This window comes from Monodelphis domestica, chromosome 2 (assembly GCF_027887165.1).
Source record: "Monodelphis domestica isolate mMonDom1 chromosome 2, mMonDom1.pri, whole genome shotgun sequence".
Lineage (NCBI taxonomy): Eukaryota > Metazoa > Chordata > Mammalia > Didelphimorphia > Didelphidae > Monodelphis > Monodelphis domestica.
The window spans coordinates 91,681,294-91,692,359 of NC_077228.1; the positions used below are offsets into that span (position 1 = coordinate 91,681,294).

An 11,066-nucleotide genomic window follows, 5' to 3' on the forward strand; every position below is an offset into this window, starting at 1 on the left:
GGAAATTATTCATTTAACTTACAGGTCTTTTGAAATCCACTTTAATAGTCGGATGCATCGCTCTTAATTCATCAATTAATATAGAATATTTTCCAATACCAGCCCAGTGGGACTTTGACATTGGATCCCCTCCTCCCCCCACTCTTTTACATGGATCCAACAATCACAAGACGAGAGAAAGTGGCTCGCGGTGCTTGGCTGCTATTTGGGCCATCAATGTGTCTTTACTTATTATCCCTACCCACAAGGGCATTCTCTGCGCAGAATACAAGCGTTTCTCCAGTCGCGGGACCAGAATGCTTTACGGCAGAAGGAAGGAAAGGAATCCTCCCTGTCTGCATGCGGCTCCATGACTAGAGGGCAGAGTTAGCTTTTCTTCCGCTTAGGTAAGGTGAAACCTTCATCAAAATCTTGTCATATTGTCAATATCAGAAGATGAAAAGTAAAAAGTCTCTTCGAATCACTGCAAACTGCCCTGGGTTCTGTAATAGGCAATCTTAGAGGAGTTGTTTAAAAAATACCAGCTGTCGGAGCTCAGGACTTGATGAAAATTCCCCAGTGTTTTCTGTTATCGGAACAAAACCAGAATGAGTGAAATATGAAATAAAATTTATTAACAAGTAAATGTGCGAAATAAAAAGTATTCTTTCAGGTTTCTTCTCCATCCTTGGTAAGGAATGGAATGTGCTTAATATTTATGTATTATCTATTTACATGAGTCTATGCTTTGTCCACTTATTTACATACAATAACTTTCCAATTTTAACACAAATGCCTAGAGGACGCGAACCTAATTTTTTGCCATGCTTGGAATCCCATGTGCCAAAAACTGTGCAAATATTGAGGTATTCAGTAAACAAATCAGGTGCTTATGATAATTTAACTATTCATTTCCCCAAGAAAGTTCAAGTCATAACTTAGTCATCAAAAATGAATCAATAAGCATTTATTAAGCATCGATTCTTTATCTAGTACTTTATCTACTACCCAGAGTACTAAAATGACATAACTGGTGACTCCCCCAGGGTGGTGGAAGCAGACATCAGACAAAAACATTCTAATTCCCAGTAAACTAATTGTACTACCTCACATTGATGTACTTTATAAGCATTATTATAACCTCATGGTACATTTAAAATTATTTCTCATAACTCTGCTTGCTATACTAGTAGTGCTCAGAGCTGGGCATATAAAGATAAAAATAGGGGATAGCTGGGTAGATTATTGGATTGAGAATCAAATTTAGAGACAGGAGGTCCTGGGTTCAATTATGGCCTCAGACACTTCCCAGCTGTGTAACCCTGGGCAAGTCACTTGATCCCCATTGCCTAGCCCTTACCACTCTTCTGCCTTGGAACCAATACATAGAATCAATTGTGAGACAGAGAGTAAGGGTTTAAAAATATGTAATTTATATTCACTATACAGATTACATATGACATGTGTCTATATATGTACATTTATTTATATAATATATATTTATACTATATAGATGTTATCTATCAATAAGAAAAGTAGGGATTCTTTCATTTTTATCTTTTTTTATAAAATAAAACAAAACCCCTACTTTCTGTCTCAGAATTGATACTATGTATTGGTTCCAAGTCAGAGGAGTGGTAAGGGCCAGGCAATTGGGGTGAAATGACTTGTCAAGGGCCACACAGCTAGGATATGTCTGAAGCCAGATTTGAACCCCAAATCTCCCATCTCTAGTCTTGCCTCTTTACCCACTGAGCCACCCAGGTGCCCTTAAAGGTGTTATATATGCTATATATATATATATATATATATATATATATATATATATATATATAGTTACATTTCACTTCCAATATGTATTTTCTATTATAAACATATTATTAAGTATATGCAAACTATATAAAATAAATACAAGGTAATCAAGGTGGTTGCACTAACAGCTGGTAAAATTAGGAAAGGCTTCATGTAAAATATGGTATTTCAGCAATTTTGAAAGAACAAGGAATTCAAAGAAGTAAAGAAAAAAAAACAGAATAATTGCAGACATGAGTGGGAAGATGACTAATGCAAGGAGTCAAAGACAAATGGTCACCTTGTAGGAATAGGAAGATCTTTGTGGCTAGACCACACAATGTAAGAAAGCATGTAATATAGAATAAAGATTGGCAAAGCAGTTTAGGGATAGGTTATAGAAGGCTTTCAGTGTTAAGAGGAATTTATATTAACACCTAAAGGGGATAGGGGGCCTTTTTGAATTTAATAATTAAAGAAATGAGCAGATCAGACCTTTTGGGAAAACCATTTGTAAGGAGTGTTGACTGAATCAGGGCAAAGCCCAAAGCATAGTTCAAAGAAATGGATACTGCAGTAATCTATGCAGAAGGAAATTAAGGCCTTAACTAAACTGACAAATGTGTGAATAGAAAGAATGGGAACATGTGAGAGGTAATATGATATAGAAATAGTAGAAAAAACAAGAATTTGCATCTTATTAGATATATGGGATGACATAGAGTGAGCAGTCAAGGATAATACCATGGTTGTTGACTCAACTACAGTGGTACCTTGACACACTAGTTTAATTTATTCCATGGTCAACCCTGTAGCTCAATTTGCTCATGTGTCAAATTGAATTTCCCCATTTAAATTAATGAAAATGCAATGAATCTGTTCTGGCCCCAAAAAAACACAGAGATTTTTTTTGTTTTACATATATGCTTTTAAATATGAAAATGTGTTTCATAAATAACAATATATTTATAGATAATAAGAATGTCTGTAAAGAAATAAACTTGCTTATGAAATGTTATTTACCTTCAAAGTCAGGCAGAGGTTTTCATTTCATGCACTTATCTCTTAACATGACTTACATTACACAGACAATGCTAAATTTAAATGCAAAATTGACCTTAACTTTACTCTGTTATGTAACTTAATTGCTATTTTTTTACTTTAATTAATTACCATCACTTTCTTCATTAAATTTTGGCTGTTTTGCCACACTTTCCTTGATTTCACTTAGAGGTTGTTTCAACAAAAAACCTTTCCATGGAAGTTTGTTTCTTCCTCCCTTTCAGAACATTTTGATAATGTGTGAAGCAATTGTCATTCCACAGCTCCAATGCTCAATCTGTTGCAACTTGAAATTTCTGGGTGTGTCTTTTCAATAAACTGTTTAATTTTTTTTTTTCCAAATTCTCAACATTTCCTTAATCTCACTTGTACTGATTACCTCATCCACCTTGGGCGGAAGATCATATCTCTGCTTATATCTCAAATTGCTTGTGACTTAAGGTGCTTGTGTATCAAGGTACCACTGTAGACTGGAAGGATACTGGTGGCCCAGACAGAAATAGAAATGTTCATAATAAGGTTGGATTTGGATAAAAAATAATGAGTTGTTTTGATTAGGTGGAAGATGATTAGAAGATGATTATAGAACATTCAGCTTAAAAGATATAAATTGTTTAAGATATATGATTGGAGTTCAGGAGAGAGATTAAATATTTGTATACCTATATAAAATTTAACATAATGGGGAAACTATTGTAAAAGAGGAGGTAAATAGAGGGATACTTTTCTCTCTTACTAATGGAGAGTGGTGAAAAATTTTACCCCACTGGATAGATGTTTTTCTCCAGTAAGAGGTTGAAGGGAGATGTGAAGGAAAAGGCATATGGAGGAAACTGAAGATCTAAGGAAAATGGCTATGTGTCTCCTTTCCTCAAAATTTAGCTGACCTTAGAGCTGTGGCTTATTCAGAGGGAGATAGAAGAAATCTGTTTACCTCTCTGCCCAAGGATATACCACAAACTGTATCCTTGATCCTTCAAATGTGGGCTCAACTTCGGGGGGAGATATTGAATCCCAGACAGTTTTTTCAAGGGAAAGGATTTTGATTTTGATCCCTTCCCCAAGGGCACAGTGACAAGCTGGATCTTTGCTTGTCACAGATGAAACAAAATTTCACCTTTGATCTTGTTCCTAACACCCTCAACCTCTAACTTCACAAGAAAACCCCAACCAACTTACACTGACATGAACTGAAATTTATTTTGAGAGATGGGGAAGTAAGGGTAGGAAGTTCAGGGAGCAGGATGGAGGGCTAGGAAGTCCTAGTAGGTATATCCTGCAGGGGTTGGGAATCAAAAGTCTTTGGCCAGAGGCTTGTGCCTCAAGCCTTTTCCCCAATACCCCGACTCTTATTCTTTTATAGTATCCTAACTTAACCTAAAATTACTGTGGTCTATCCAAGGGAGGGTAAAATGGGAGAGCCCAAAGGAGAGATCAGTTTGACTCTGGCCAGAGTCCAACTGCCTCCTTGTCAGTCTTAAGGGGCAGGAGACTAGTGAAAGGAGGTTGTTGAGGATTTTTTAGCTGGAGACAGGTATGTAATAAGGTGGAGATAAGGTTTTTTGTCTTCCTGGCTTCAGATATTTCTCTGACCTCAGGAAACCCTCCTTAGAGTATCCTTCCAAGGCTGGAAGTGAGTCCTTTGCTCAGAATTCTCTCAGCTGTCAGTTCTCATTCCCAGAATTCTCAGCTGACTTTTCCCTGCCCCCAGGCTAGTCTCTCCATCAGACTCCAGGATCCTATTAGGCTCTCTTCTCAAACCTTACACTATCAACCTGGATTTGACTAATTCAATTTACCAAATATTTATAAAGTCTTATTTGGAGATGAAGAATGACATATCATTCCTGCCATGAATTGACATGGGCATTTTACCCCCAGAAACTCAGGCAAACTATTATCAGGGAAATTCCTTTGCTCCCTTACATCCTCATGACTCCTAACCCAAAACATCTAATAACTCCTATAAAACCCTGAGAGAATTATCCTCTTTGATCCTCCTTTAGATTTAAGATGGACAGAGAGATGCACCTCCAGGCTACACCTCGATCCTATCAGGATACATCTCAGACATCTGTCTGTCCCCTAAAACTAAAGAATCTTTTATGAGGGTCATTCCATATGTCTCCAGGCAGACCCCAGTCAGATGACCAAACCTCTCACTGAATGCCTGATAGTTTACCACTCTAGAGTCACATCCACACCATGACACAGCATCTGTTGTAAAGAGTATAAAATCCCCAGAATTGATATTGTCTGGGGGACAGCTTTTCCATCCATGCCTTCCCAGGGCGCAGCCTTCCATCTTGCTGTTCTACCTGTACTATCCTCCTGGCCATTCTCAACATTACTTTCTAAATCAATATGTTTCTCTTTTTATTTTTAAGCTAAGTTTCTGAGTCTCGCATTCTTGCAGAAAGGTATCCTTATGAAATAGAATAAAGTAACCTGAGGAAACTAAGCTCTCTCTCTCTCTCCCCAGCCTCTACTACACTTCCCAAACCCAAGGGTGCACCTCTTCACCCCCACAACAGAATGACTTGATAGTCTAATAAAAGGATGGGCAATAGATGCAAATAAATATAATAAAAATTTTAAATGATTAATCAGTAAGTCAGTAAGCAGACATTTATTAGCTATTTACTATTTGTCAGGGATTATGCTAAATACATAGGATAGAAAGAATAGCAAAAACAAGATCTGTATTCTCATGGACCTCTGGTTAAAGGAAAGACTACATTCAAATTACTGTGAACATTCAAGATATATACACTGATTAAGTGCACAAGGGCAGCCAAATAGAGTTGGCCTAAGAGATTCAAAGAGGAAGGAATCACTTCTACCTGAGGGAGTCAGAGACCCATGAAGGCCATCTGATCTCATTCTTAAATGAAACAAAGAATAATATCTTATAGCAGGGATAGGATGCTCCCTTCATTCATTTGGGTACTTTGTCTCTGATAGTGATTCCTCCTATGCCCCAAGAAAATTTGAGAGCTGGAAATGAATTTAAACTTTCCTTTAGATCAACTGACTAGCTCAAAAGATGAGAAAATTAGAACTGTAGAGAGGGAAAAGATTTTACCCAAAATCACATAGCTAGTCACATAGACCAGATAATATAATTCTGGTTTTGTGATTTTACCATTAATTTCACATGCTCTTTCCACTACAATACAATGTGTAGTCTTCTTGCAGGCAGAAATGCTGTTCACTGAAAACAGTTCTGGAAAGCTGAGACTTCCCTGGATACCTTGCCAGTATAGATAGCTGAGAAAATGGCAGATACATGGACTGAGAGAAAGCAGTAGCTGGTGTGAACTTGGAAGGAAATAGCGGCTGTATAGAGAGAGAACCATCTAGGAGAAGTTGGAAAAAGCAAAGAAACTATGTGAATTACCTATTACAATGGGGGAACTTGGACTTAGAAGAAGATGGAAGTCATGTGGAAAGAGAATAGAAAAAAACCAAAGTGAGGGCAAAGTGAAAGTGGTTGGGAGAAGCCAGCTTACCCTGCCAAAGCTATTGCCTCTTCCACAAGAGGCTTTGGGACATGACCTCATGTGGCATGATGATTCCCGAACCACAAAAGAAGTCCATCAACATTTGTCTGATTCCTTGGAGTCATCCACTCATTAATCCACTCCAATGAAATGAGGAGAAATGAAACTAAAAAGGCAGATGGTGTGAGGTTCTCTGCTTCAGTGACCAATCTGTGAGTTTGAAATTACTATGTCCTACAGCTATGGGAGGAAAATAGTTCATTAAAAGGAAGATTAGTTGTTATTCTCTTAGAGGCTGGAGAGATACTAGCCATTTTGTGCATGAACATAGAGAATGTTTATTGTTTGATACTATTCTTTGTTTATCTTCCCATTCTTCCTTAATTAAATGTTCCTTTGCTTTTAGATACCTGAATCTTTTATTATGATCTGGCATAAAAAGATGTAGGAAAACATCAAGGGTTTACTCTGATCAAACTGCAGTTCAAATTCAGTTTTTAATTTTTGTCAGTCGGTAGATATACATTTAAAAGGCAAAAGAAAGGATAAGGAGGATGAAGAACAAATGACTTTTTTCTTTAGTTGGGTGTCATTACTAAATTTAAATTGAGAACCAATCAAGGATAATTTTGGGAAAAGATGGGTTCCATACCCCCAGGCTCCATGTAAATTTGGGTGAACAGAGAAAAGCATTTAAACGGGCTCAAGGCTTCAAGGTTTTTATTAGCATCTTAAATGGGAATTACCAAAAATTTCTAACTATTGTTGGGACACTTGTCTGGAACAATAGAATTTAATTCAACATCAGATACAGCCAACAAATAACTTGGCTTAATTAATCATACTCTATAAGGTTCATTGTTTGACTTTTGCTTTGCTGACTGGTAGATTTTACTTTTAGCCAGCTTATCACCTTGATTATTGAATAAAAGAGCTGTCATACTGTTCTTCCCTGGGGAAGATTTTCTAGTTAGAAGAAAATCCCAAACCCTACCAGTGGACCTTGAGAGCTGTAGCTAGGAAGACAAAAATCAAGAGAACTTCTGTGACTGTGAGCCCTTTAGAGAATGACTAGAAACAACAACAACAACAAAAAAAAAACACCCAAGGTGCAATAGATAAAGAAAAACATGCCCTAGAGACATGCCAAATCCAACAGAGACAGTACATCTAGTAGAGAACAGAGAAGACAAGAAAAAAGCTCCAGACATCAGGGCAGAGTATGTCATAGCCAGAGGATATTTACAAATCTACCACACCTTAAGTGTCAGTTGTCCAATTCACGTCTGTAGTCTGGTCACATGAGTTCCTAGTATGCCCCAGACATGAAAATTCTCTGGCTATACATATTTTCTGTGTATTCCCCTCTTTGTGTGTTTCCTGGATGCACTTCCCACATATACCACCATCAAAAAGTCAACTGTGATCCTACTCTATGCTTCTGTAATCAAAGTGATGCAAATTGATTTGGATGTAGTCCAGCTGTTTCATCAACATCTATGTGTCATTTTCTGTCTCACATAGATTTGGATTAAGTACAACATCTGCTTAACTCCTTGGGGATTCATAATTTTTCCTGCAAGGTGACATTTTCCATCAAAATCACTGATTTTGAAATATATTTCAATCCACCTGCAAATGTATACAAGCATGAAAGGATTCTGTCATTATGTTACTTTCTACATTTATCTTAAAGCAACCATTTATTTTTTACTCCATTTCCCATTTTTTAAAAAATCCCAATATTTACTGGATGGCAATTGCTGAAAAATTATACCTAAATTATATAGTCCTATGTCCAAAGATTCATATTTTATCTTATCTGTACATATCATAAAATCTTTAGAAAACAAGTGATGTTTTGATACTGTTGCTACTTGTGGGTGTGAATCAACTAGGGTATATTTAGGAGTTGATCTGACTAGTCAGGCCAATCAAAACTTCATATTTATCTACTTTTATATACATGTATATATACTTTTATTATCTCTATATGATATACCTACATATATATCTATCTATCTTTATCTCTGTATATATACTTCATTGAGCTATAATTAATATGAATTTTTTTATAATTCTAGAACTGAAGAGGATCAGTCTACCCCAAAGATAAAAAGGAAGCTATAGGGGAAAAACCACAATATATAAGGTAACATTTTCTTTTCTTTTCAACTGGCTGAACTTCATGTAACACTTAACTCTCTTCATGTCCACATACTATTTGAGTTCTTATGTTGTCATTTAACATCATCTTGGTTATTCTGCTTATCTGCATTTAATCGCTCCTTAGATTTAGTCTCCCATTTTTCCTCCATATTTTCGCAGTCTCCAGATATTGGCCCGCTGCTATTGGGCTCAGCTCATCCAGGGAGCTACTACCAGACTGAACAATAACAGTCTTTTATGCTTCACTGTAGAGCAGTGGGACATGGCAAGTATGATAAGAGCATTGCAGGTGTATAAGTATGTTGTCATGAGAGCTTCTAGTAGAAAGAAATCATGTTTATTTTTTGAAATCAGAGACCACTGCCATGGAGAAGGTGATTGCCAAGAAGAGGGTTCGAAAAGACATACTATAAACTTGCATTTCTGAGTGACTAATAAAGTCATACCGACTCTGCAATCACAGGCAATGGAGAGGAAACATTATAGATATTGAGAAGGTATAAATTTCAGGGAGTACATTAGAATGCAGTAATCTGTGACAGATAATCTGTTTCCTCTAGAGGTAACCCATTCAACATTTGCTGCATTTCATCAGCTACTCCCCCTTTGATAAGAAAAGCCATGGTCTACCTGCAGCTCCTAAAAGGTAGCAAGCTCTGGAGGAAATGGGACATTACACAAATTAAATGTATGATGATATGAATAGCTTGAGCCAATAGCCTTATTGCCACAATGTGTAATTATTGAATTTTTCCCTCAGCTACCAATCACAACCCTTTTGAAGTGACACATGAAGGAGATCCAGTTTCCACTGGCTATCAGTTAACTATTGGTACATCCAGTAAACAAGATTCCAAGTTGAGTTCTTATGGGGTCAAGGATCTTGTGTTCTAAGATTAGCCTATAGGATGAGCTCTTTAATATTATAAGCTCATAAATTCCCACCAATATGATTATTAATTAACAGTTGGCCAGTATGCACAATTATCTGTAAAATGCATTAGGATAGCATCATGATATCCAAAAGACATGAGAGGAGTCTATGGTCTCTATCATGACTATGCATTACATGTCCCTAGCTACAATAGAGATTGGACTGAGTGAGATCTAGGACTCTTTCTCTTTTGGCTTAACTGAGTTACTTTACTCTCCCGATGGGAGAATGCCATCACTTTACTTTCTAGTTAATATCCTCTTGTGTATGCCTTTTCTGATTCTGTTTTACTGTGATTTGGATAAACAGACCCTTGTTGCAATGAAAAGGATGAGCTTTATGAGCACACATAGAAACAGTAGCTTTAGAACACTAATGCTTCATAATACCTGTAGCACATTTTATCCTGAAATATATACATTTTCCATAGAAAGACAATGTGCAAATCTTGCTACTGCAGGGTCTAAAAGCCCTTTCTACTCATTTTAGTGTCTTCATGTGCTTCTTCTTGGAGAAGACTATCTGAGCTGTTTAGTTGGGTTCCCAGAATCTACTCCTCTCCATGAATTGCTTTCTTTTGATCTAGCAAGGGTTCTAGTTCTCAAAAACACTTTGTCTTTCAGTCTGTCTCTGTATCTGTATATATTTGGACTGAATGTATATTTCCTTCCTCAATTGAGTCTTAAACCATTTAGATGGGGCATCTCCCTGTGGGCAAGCCATTGCTAGATGCCATGGTCAAAGCAGGAGGGAAGATAGATAAATCTTTCTGCCCCATCATTCTTGTACACAAAGAATTCCTGAATGATCCTCTCTCAGACTGGCTCAACTGTTCAGTTGATGTGCTTTTCTGTCCTTGCTAAATGCCATAACTAATGTAGTAGGGAGAGAGGTTGCATATAATAATCCTTTCCTCCTTCTCCTTTGCAGGAATGTCCTCTACAAAGGGCTCCAGTGCTTGTCCTGCCTTTTGACACAACATAGTCCACAAGGAAGCAAGGGAAAATCCACCCCTACTTCCAAGAGCAGTTTCCTCTTTGTGGCCAGGTTTCTCTTGCATTGATGGTTTGTACTGACTGACCTTCTTGAATTCCTCAGGGTTTAATAACTGAAAGTCCCCAAGGACATGCCTAATTTTTTTTCTCAGAGACAGTTATCTACATATTGTAGAGGAATGAACAAATTTTAAAATGCTGGGGTTTTTGTTTTGTTTTGTTTTTGTACCACCCCCCCCCCCTTATATGACTTCTATATTGGACTTTTTTCAATAAAAAATAGTACTGCAAAGAGTTTACCAGTTACCTGTTACCCTTCTGATTTTAATTTAATTGATATGTTCTGAGAATAAAAGAACCCTTTTTTGGTGATCATTATTTCCTAATAACATTCTTTGACACTTTAAAAAAAACAATTTATTGTATTTTTAATTCCAAATTTTACAAAACCAGAGGAAACAAATATTTCCATATACAAAGAAAAGGAAAATAGTACCCAAATGAAATCATAAATTTCCTCTATGTTTAGTTTACTTTATGCCAAATGTACATAATAAATCCTGTCCACTAGTGTCCCACCTCTTCCCTACCCTCCCTGCATCAAAAAAGATATTGGGGCAGACAGGTATGTGT

At 36.9% G+C, this 11,066-nt stretch overlaps 1 long non-coding RNA gene across 1 annotated transcript; it reads left to right on the forward strand.

The window, feature by feature from the left end:
- The first annotated feature begins 312 nt into the window (after positions 1-312).
- On the forward strand, positions 313-10,588 carry LOC103098120 (uncharacterized). The gene is made up of 3 exons (XR_461413.3): positions 313-386; positions 8,420-8,487; positions 10,369-10,588. It is a non-coding gene; the product is annotated as an uncharacterized LOC103098120 (long non-coding RNA).
- Positions 10,589-11,066: the final 478 nt, after the last annotated feature.